The 10,758-nt window shown below is 42.8% G+C and overlaps 1 pseudogene; it reads right to left on the reverse strand.

Moving 5' to 3' along the window:
• Positions 1-5,074: 5,074 nt before the first annotated feature.
• On the reverse strand, positions 5,075-7,265 carry LOC139409905 (E3 ubiquitin-protein ligase TRIM39-like; annotated as a pseudogene).
• Positions 7,266-10,758: the final 3,493 nt, after the last annotated feature.

The raw sequence follows: 10,758 nt of genomic DNA on the forward strand, positions 1-10,758 counted from the left end.
GAACAGGAACAATGGTGGCCCTCTTGAAGCATGTGGGAACAACAGACTGGGATAGGGATTGATTGAATATGTCCGTAAACACACCAGCCAGCTGGTCTGCGCATGCTCTGAGGGCGCGGCTGGGGATGCCGTCTGGGCCTGCAGCCTTGCGAGGGTTGACACGTTTAAATGTTTTCCTCACGTCGGCTGCAGTGAAGGAGAGTCCGCATGTTTTAGTTGCGGGCAGTGTCAGTGGCACTGTATTGTCCTCAAAGCGGGCAAAAAAAGTTATTTAGTCTGCCTGGGAGCAAGACATCCTGGTCCGTGACGGGGCTGGTTTTCTTTTTGTAATCCGTGATTGACTGTAGACCCTGCCACATACCTCTTGTGTCTGAGCCGTTGAATTGAGATTCTACTTTGTCTCTATACTGACGCTTAGCTTGTTTGATTGCCTTGCGGAGGGAATAGTTACACTGTTTGTAAATCGGTCATGTTTCCGGTCACCTTGCCCTGATTAAAAGCAGTGGTTCGGGCTTTCAGTTTCACGCGAATGCTGCCATCAATCCACGGTTTCTGGTTTGGGAATGTTTTAATCGTTGCTATGGGAACGACATCTTCAACACACGTTCTAATAAACTCGCTCACCGAATCAGCGTATTCGTCAATGTTGTTGTCTGACACAATACGAAACATATCCCAGTCCACGTGATGGAAGCAGTCTTGGAGTGTGGAATCAGATTGGTCGGACCAGCGTTGAACAGACCTCAGCGCGGGAGCTTCTTGTTTTAGTTTCTGTCTGTAGGCAGGGATCAACAAAATGGAGTCGTGGTCAGCTTTTCTGAAAGGAGAGCGGGGCAGGGCCTTATATGCGTCGCGGAAGTTAGAATAGCAATGATCCAAGGTTTTTCCAGCCCTGGTTGCGCAATCGATATGCTGATAAAATTTAGGGAGTCTTGTTTTCAGATTAGCCTTGTTAAAATCCCCAGATACAATGAATGCAGCCTCCGGATAAATGGATTCCAGTTTGCAAAGAATCAAATAAAGTTTGTTCAGAGCCATCGATGTGTCTGCTTGGGGGGGAATATATACGGTTGTGATTATAATCGAAGAGAATTCCCTTGGTAGATAATGCGGTCGACATTTGTTTGTGAGGAATTCTAAATCAGGTGAACAGAAGGACTTGAGTTCCTGTATGTTGTTATGATCACACCACGTCACGTTAACCATGAAGCATACGCCCCCGCCCCTCTTCTTACCAGAAAGATGTTTGTTTCTGTCGGCGCGATGCGTGGAGAAACCAGCTGGCTGCACCGACTCCGATAGCGTCTCTCCAGTAAGCCATGTTTCCGTGAAGCAAAGAACGTTACAGTCTCTGATGTCCCTCTGGAATGCTACCCTTGCTTGGATTTCATCAACCTTGTTGTCAAGAGACTGGACATTGGAGAGAAGAATGCTAGGGAGTGGTGCACGATGTGCCCGTCTCTGGAGTCTGACCAGAAGACCGCTCCGTTTCCCCCTTTTACGAAGTCGTTTTTTTGGGTCGTCGGCTGGGATCCATTCCGTTGTCCTGGGTGAAAGGCAGAACACAGGATCCGCTTCGCGAAAGTCATATTCTTGGTCGTACTGATGGTGAGTTGACGCTGCTCTTATGTTCAGTAGTTCTTCTCGACTGTATGTAATGAAACCTAAGATGACCTGGGGTACCAATGTAAGAAATAACACGTAAAAAAAAAACTGCATAGTTTCCTAGGAACGCGAAGCGAGGCGGCCATCTCTGTCGGTGCCAGAAGTTGAGACCCTTGCTGATGGTAGGCTTTGTTACTTTGGTCCCAGCTCTCTGCAGGTCATTCACTAGGTCTTTTATACTGATAACAAGTTTAAACAGGTGCCATTAATACAGGTAACGAGTGGAAGACAGAGGAGCCTCTTAAAGAAGAAGTTACAGGTCTGTGAGACCCAGAAATCTTGCTTGTTTGTAGGTGACCAAATACTTATTTTCCACCATAATTTGCAAATAAATTCATAAAAAAATCCTACAATGTGATTTTCTGGAATTTTTTTCTCATTTTGTCTGTCATAGTTGAAGAGTACCTATGATGAAAATTACAGGACTCTCTCATCTTTTTAAGTGGGAGAACTTGCACAATTGGTGGCTGACTAAATACTTTTTGCCCCACTGTACATACACATTAGCAATAGTTTGACATGCAGTGTGTGTGTTGTCAGGTGATCAAGGAGCTGATGTGTGCGATATAGATACAGTGGGCAGACAAGCAGCTGACCAGACCCTTCACACACTGGAGAACCTGCTTCTTTCAGGCCTGGGAAGAGGTCAGAACACACACACACCGCCTCTAGCAGGCCAGAGTCGGCTCAATCCACCTCGCCTCTCTGACAGTCCATCACTACATCCTCAACGTTCTAGTGCAGTACACTGTCTCTGTCTTAACATTCATTGGGAAGATCTTAGAGGTTATCATATCAGACAGTCTGTCACGTTAGGACACCCCTTCAAATTAGGGGATTCGACTATTTCAGACATACCCGTTGCTGACAGGTGTATAAAATCGAGCACACAGCAATGTAATCTCCATAGACAAACATCAGCAGTAGAATGGCTTTAATGAAGAGCTCAGCAACTTTCAATGTGGCACCGTCATAGGATGCCACCTTTCCAACAAGTCAGCATGACAATGCCTCCGTGCACAAAGTGAGTTCCATACAGAAATAGTTTGTTTCGAGATCGGTGTGGAAAAACTTGACTAGCCTGCAGATAACCCGGACCTCAATCCTATCAAACACCTTTGGGATGAATTGGTACCCCGAGCCAGGCCTAATTGCCCAACATCTGTGTCCGACCTCACTAATGCTCTTGTGGCTGAGTGGAAGCAAGTCCCCGCAGCAATCTAGTGGAAAGCCTACCCAGAAGAGATCAGGCCGTTATAGCAGCAAAGGGGAGACCGACTTCATATTAATGGCCATGATTTTGGAATGAGATGTTTGACAAGCAGGTGTCCTCATTATTTTGGTCATGTAGTGTATCTCTTCCCCTATATGAGTTGCCATATTATATCATCAACCACTGCACTCTTACATCCACTCTGTAGTCACATCATACACACTGGTATCGCTTCCCTTACCGCAGGTCACATGTCCCCATCAAGTGTTATATCAGAAACCGCAGTCTCTCTCTTACATTAACGCAGCACCTCCTAAGGCATCGCTACAGCAGCTCTTTCTCTGCCTGTCAGCTCCTCCATTAAGCCTAATAGTCATCTACTGGGTTATGGTTTATGCTAATCATACAACTCTGCAGATAGCTCTAAATATGGATAAGTATAGCTACTAGAGGAGGAATGGCCACGCTTCATGTACAAGCCGTTTTACAGGCTAGAGATGTGATATCTGTGATCAGTTACCCGGCCCAGTATTTGTTGTTTCCATGAATTCATCAAAATAATACAATTTCTTCTTTCCCCCTGTAAAGTCAACTGACTTTCTTCTTTAAGGAGACAATTAAATATCTTATAAAATATATATTTTTAAGCAATAAGGCCAGAAGGGGTGTAGTATATGGCCAATATATCACAGCTACGGGCTGTTTCTTAGACAGGAATCAACGCAGAGAGCCTGAATACAGCTCTTAGACATGGTATATTGGTAATATACCACAAACCCAGAGGTGCCTTATTGCTATTATAAACTGGTTACCAATGTAAATAGAGCAGTAAAAATGAATGTTTAGTCATAACCGTGGTATATGGTCTGATATACTACGACTGTAAGCCAATCAGCATTCAGGGCTCAAACTACCCAGTTTATAATGTAGAACTATTAAACTTTGACTATACAACTGTTTTGGTCCTGAATCTAGGTCTGTGTGTGTCCTCCTGTCCCAGGCCAAGGGTGGCAGGCTGGCTGAGCACCACTACAGGCTAGAGAAGCGTGTGTGGGCCGGATGGCAGGGCACGGTGGAGGCAGAGGGTGGAAAGGGAGAACCACAACAAGGCAGAACAGATCTGTCTACAGCTGGCTGAGGTTTTTACATCATGTGTGTACGGTAAGTGTTTCTGCCTTGAAAAGTGTGTGTGTGTGTGTGTGTGTGTGTGTGTGTGTGTGTGTGTGTGTGTGTGTGTGTGTGTGTGTGTGTGTGTGTGTGTTAGACACGAACGCGTTAACCATGTGAGTGAATCCCCAGAACATGGCAATCATCTGCGTGTGAGACGTCTTTGCTGGATAGCTTACAGGTCCAGAGAAAAGAGGAAGAGAGAGACAAAAAAGGATGCGTTGTAGACAGGTGCATCAGCAAGCCTCGTAAATATAAAACACCTTTTATTCTTTTGTCAATTAGTGGTTCAAAACCAAGAGAGGAACGTGCAAGTGCTTGCAGTGCTTTTGGAAAGAGAGAGAGGGAGAGAGATAAATAAGGTGAGAAAGTGATTGGGGGGATGGGGCAGAGAGAGGACAGCGCAGCAGTGTAGCCTAGTGGTTGTTCATTAATGTACACCACTACTGTTACTAGGAAAACATGTCACTCTACAACAACCTTACTAAATATGCGTACCGCGGGCCAGATCCAGAACGGGCTCAATACGGGCCGCGGGTCCCGACTAAATTCGACCAGGATTTGATTACTGGTATCATATGAACACACATAAGCAGGGACGTACTGGGACAATAAATCTGACCTGGCATTTCTAACACTAGCCAATTTCTTCACTTGAGGGCCCTATTATTGGCTAGACCATCATTACACCAAAAACCCAAGCTAGACAGACCCACTAGGCTAAAAATGGACTAACACATCTAACATTTCCCCAAATTCCAGATGGCAAGTCCACCCCTGCAAATAGAAAATGTGTAGAATTTCAAGAAATTTGCTTTAAAAACTGCTAAAATGTTCCCTTCACGCCATGGCATAGTGTAGAATTGCAGGAAATTGCAAATGTCTCACTCTGCCAACAAGAGGGGGGTGAACAGTTTGGGGTCGCATGGTGGGGGTTTGTTACTACGCCGATAAATGACAATATCCATCTGGACCTTTGTCACCTAGGAAATTTGTGTGACCGGACCTTCTCAAATAGTTTGAGTACCCCTGCGGTATAACATACAAAAGAAGAAACCAGAACAGTCCCTGCAACTACTCTGTCCCTGTTCTCATGGTGTAATATTTTTTCTTGGCTCATATACTCACCTCTGTATTGTGTACATATACTAGTCTTATTGTGATGCTGTCACTAATAAAAACATATTCAGTGGTAGACTATTGGCTTTAATATTCACTATTCACAAAGGGTGTATGCTGCATGAGCGTAATATACACACTTCAGTCAGCACAGACAGATTATAATTAATACATAACATTTGCACAACAAATTCAAACACATACATTCTAAACAGCAGGTCACAGTACACACAGTCTATCCCTAGACACTTGCAGTATATATGTACATGTAAGAATACACATGTTATACAAAATATCTATGTACTGACATTCTTTATACAGTACGGTTTCTGCAAATGTAACTGCCACTTAGTTATTTGAATTCTGTGATAACAGCATCCAAATCCAAACGTTTACAAACACAAATGTTTATAGCTCACTCAGCAGTGAGGCTTTAAAAGTCAGAGCCTGACAATAGAAAACTCAGAGACTGACAAGAGAGATGATCAGAGGGGCAGAGTTTTTACCATCATTATTTTTGTAAGGGCGGAAGTATGGATAGAGTTTCTCAGTGAAGGTGCAACCAGTGAAAGAGTAGATATGAGACCTGGCCTCTACATCATAAAAGGAGACTTGACCCTCCTCATAATCCACAAATACCCCCACCTTCTGAGGCTTCTCTCTCAGGGAGAGGCAGACAGGAGAAGAGGTATTGGCCTGGTACTGATACCTATTCCTCAGCCACACACTCCAGTATCCATTCTGAGGGCTCAGTGTAATGCAATCCTTCCTGTTGCTGGACTCTCTGGTCACTCCTAAATCCCAATCAGTCTTCCACCTTGACCTGCACCTCATAGTAGAATCTCCCTGAGGAGAAGCCCTTCTTTCCAAGGATACCGGTACATAAGGAAAATCTATTTGGGTTGTCAGGGAGATTCTGTCTCCTGTCTACATGTCTCACTTGTTTCCTATCCTCAGACAGGCTGAGACTGGGATGTGCTGTATCAGGGTCCAGAGTCACATCCACTGCATACTGCTGAATTCTCTTCATTTCAGTATCATACATCAACTTCTTCACATCACTCCAGAGTGTCTCCTCCAGCTTAGACATAGCTCGCCTCAGGTTCCCCACACCCAGACTGGTGTGAATACTGATCTCAGACCAGTCCTTGGTGGGAGGTAGGGTGCTGAGGGATGGAGAGCTCTGGAGGAGGTGGAGCTGGTCCTCAGTGTGTACGAGCTGCTCCAGCTCAGTGCTTCTCTTCTGTAGCTCAGCGATTTCCTGCTGCAGCTCTTTAATGAGCCCGTCAGCCTTCCTCTCTGCTGCTTTCTCCTTCTCCTCAACTACCTCAATGAACTCAGCCTGGCTTTTCTCAATGGAGCGCACCAGAGCAATGAAGACCTGTGCGCTGTCTTCTATCTCTCCCTCTGCGTCTCTCTTGCTGATCTCTACTAAGTGTTTTATATCCTGAACCTTCTGAAGTCGCTCCTGGATCATCTGCTGCACTTCTGCCTCCATCTTCCCAAGCTGAACTTTTCTCTGTCTATACTCTTTCTCTAGAGGGACAGTGTAGTGAGTCTTGTGTTCTGTTTTCATGCACAAGAGACAAACACACGTCGGGTCAGTCCTACAGAACAGATCCAGGAGTTTGTTGTGCTCATTACACATCCTGCCTTCTAGGTTCTCCACAGGGGCAATTAGCTTGTGTCTCTTCAGGGCTGGGTCTATCTGATGCGGCTGCAGATGAGTTTAACAATAAGAGGTCATACACTCCAGGCAGGACTTCAGAGCCTTGAACTTCGTGCCAGTGCAGGCGTCACAGGCCACTTCTCCAGGCTCAGGAGGGCGTTGGTCTGGGCTGCTGGTAGTGTTCACTTGAACTGACTTCCTGAACTGAGCAGCCATCTCAGAAATTAAATTATTGACAAAAATATCTGGTTTTCTATCAAACACGTTTTTACACATTGGACACTGACATAGGTCATTTCTTTCCCAGTACTTTCTGATACAGGCCTTACAGAAGTTGTGTCCACATGGAATGGTGACAGGCTCAGTGAACACATCCAGACATATAGAACACAGAAACTGCTCTTCCAACAGGAAACTGCTGGAGGACGCCATATCTAGACAGAGAGAAAAGGTGAAACGATAAAGCATTTAATGGAATGAGTCAGCTCTTGATACTTTGTTCGTCATACAATCATGAGCTTATGTAAAGTGTATTTGAGTGACCTGAAAGGCACTTACTAATACAATGCAACTACTATACTGAACAAAAATATAAAGCGCAACGTGTAGGGCTGTGGCGGTCACGAAATGTCATCAGCCGGTGATTGTCAAGCTAATAACTGTGTCTCACAGTAATATACCGTTAATTAACAAACACATTTAGCGTCTCCTGGCTTCCACACACAGCCTACAAGCCACTGACGCAGAACTTTGGAACATCTACATTTAAAAAAGTCTAATAAATCCAGGTAATATAGCCTACACCTTCACAAAAATAATGTATTTATTTTAGACAGGTCTAAAGAAGCATGATATGAAGAAAATGTAGTCTATTTCAGAAGAACAGAATAGCATACTCTGAATTGTCCTTATGTTAAATCCTGATCTGGCTATGTCAAATGGCTGTGAGCTACACTAGTTCATTTAGCAGACAAGATTTTCTTAGAATTCATTGGCATCATTTTATATTATTTCATAGTATGAAGAATACAATTGAACAAAGCTGAATCAAATAGAAAGGATTTTTTTTTTTGAGGGATTGCGCGGCTATTCTGTGTTGAGCGATTAACAAAGAAATAGGTATTCCTATATGCTTAATTTAGAGTTATTAATGTAACTTTAGTTATTCTACAAACATTGGACTGTATGTTTAGATTTTTAATACATTGTAAGGCTGCATGAAGCGACTCTTTGACGAATTCCACGGCAGAATCACCTTAGTGTGGCTGTAATGCACCCTAAAAAAATCCATGCCTTTAGCGGACAGTGGCCGTTGTGCCATTCTCCCTGAGTGCTGCACGCTCTGAAGCACCTCTCACTCACACGGCTCTCCATCACATAATTGGGTCTTTCTCACAGGCTACAAGTGAAGACAGACACATCTGGTATGCAACTGCGGGAGTCCTTATCCAATTTCGAGGTGCATATTGAAGGTATTGGAAGAACTGTCCACATTTACTTTTCGTCAGCCAACAAGATGAGTAGGCCTAACAAACAGCAAAAGCACTAGCCTATGTCCATCTACTATACCCCGTAATACAAAAGTTGACATATTCCATTCTGTGAGAGAAAACATGGTCTGGTACAGTTGTGGGATGCGATAGATGCCAAATTAATACAACCACTAGCATAAAAAAGTTTTATGCGATGTGGCTGATGCAACGGATCAAGACATTTAGCTTAAAATGCTGATAAACGATTAGGCTATTTATTCACAATTTCAGCACAGCAATGCGCACATGGCAGTTGCCTATAAGAAAACGCCATTATCAAAAGTGACCGCAAATGCGATTGTATGTAAGGCTTTTATTATAAATGTGCATTTTTATGATGTAAATTCTTCACCAAACTTGAAACTCACGCGCTGCTTTTGTATGCCAGTTAGGCTCTACACCCCTTGTAAAACGGAGTAATGTGCTTAATGTGAAGAAGTTATTGGGCCACTTTAGTTGTGATACAAACTAGAGGTCGGCCGATTAATTGGAATGGCCGATTAATTAGGGCCGATTTCAAGTTTTCATAACAATCGGAAATCGGTATTTTTGGCGCCGATTAATTTTTCTAAAAATTTTTTATTATACCTTTACTTAACCAGGCAAGTCAGTTAAGAACACATTCTTATTTTCAATGACGGCCTAGGAACGGTGGGTTAACTGCCTTATTCAGGGGCAGAACGACACATTTTCACCTTGTCAGCTCGGGAGATCCAATCTTGCAACCTTACAGTTAACTAGTCCAACACAATAACGACCTGCCTCTCTCTCGTTGCACTCCACAAGGAGACTGACTGTTACGCGAATGCAGTAAGCCAAGGTAAGTTGCTAGCTAGCATTAAACTTATCTTATAAAAAACAATACATCATAATCACTAGTTAACTACACATGGTAGATGATATTACTAGATATTATCTAGCGTGTCCTGCGTTGCATATAATCTGACTGAGCATACGAGCATACAAGTTTCTAAGTATCTGACTGAGCGGTGGTAGGCAGAAGCAGGTGCGTAAACATTCATTCAAACAGCACTTTCGTGCGTTTTGCCAGCAGCTCTTCATTGTGCTTCAAGAATTGCGCTGTTTATGACTTCAAGCCTATCAACTCCCGAGATGAGGCTGGTGTAACTGAAGTAAAATGGCTAGCTAGTTAGCGAATAGCATTTCAAACGTCACTCACTCTGAGCCTTCTAGTAGTTGTTCCCCTTGCTCTGCATGGGTAACACTGCTTCGATGGTGGCTGTTGTCGTTGTGTTGCTGGTTCGAGCCCAGGGAGGAGCGAGGAGAGGGACGGAAGCTATACTGTTACACTGGCAATACTAAAGTGCCTATAAGAACATCCAATAGTCAAAGGTTAATGAAATACAAATGGTATAGAGGGAAATAGTCCTATATTTCCTATAATAACTACAACCTAAAACTTCTTACCTGGGAATATTGAAGACTCATGTTAAAAGGAACCACCAGCTTTCATGTGTTCTAATGTTCTGAGCAAGGAACTGAAACTTTAGCTTTCTTACATAGCACATATTGCACTTTTACTTTCTTCTCCAACACTTTGTTTTTGCATTATTTAAACCAAATTGAACATGTTTCATTATTTACTTGAGGCTAAATTGATTTTATTGATGTATTATATTGAGTTAAAATAAGCATTCAGTCAGTATTGTTGAAATAAACAAAAATCAACCGATTAATCGGTATCGGCTTTTTTGGTCCTCCAATAATCGGTATCGGAGCTGAAAAATCATAATCGGTCGACCTCTAATACAAACCTTATCAAAACATATAGGCCTACATGAGGTGTGCAACTATGATTTGAAAAAAAGTCTTGCCTTATGCTGGGCATCATTCACAAGTGATATTATACAATTCACAAGTGATAGGCTAATATTGTCACCCATCAGACTATTCTTGATTGAATCTTGTCTTTACATATATACTACCATTCAAAATGTTGGGGTAACTTAGAAATTCTTGTTTTTGAAAGAAAAGCACATTTTTTTGTCCATTAAAATAACATCAAATTTATCAGAAATACAGTGTAGACATTTTTATTGCTGTAAATGACTATTGTAGCTGGAAACGGCTGATTTTTCATGGAATATCTAAATAGGCGTACAGAGGCCCATTATCAGCAACCATCACTCCTGTGCTCCAATGGCACGTTGTGTTAGCTAATCCAAGTAAAAAAAAATAAAAGGCTAATTGATCATTAGAAAACCCTTTTGAAAACTGTTGTTCTGATTAAAGAAGCAATTAAACTGGCCTTCTTTAGACTAGTTGAGTATCTGGAGCATGAGCATTTGTGGATTCGATTACAGGCTCAAAATGGCCAGAAACAAAGACCTTTCTTCTGAAACTTGACAGTCAATTCCTGTTCTGAGAAATGA

Source organism: Oncorhynchus clarkii, chromosome 5, assembly GCF_045791955.1.
Source record: "Oncorhynchus clarkii lewisi isolate Uvic-CL-2024 chromosome 5, UVic_Ocla_1.0, whole genome shotgun sequence".
Lineage (NCBI taxonomy): Eukaryota > Metazoa > Chordata > Actinopteri > Salmoniformes > Salmonidae > Oncorhynchus > Oncorhynchus clarkii.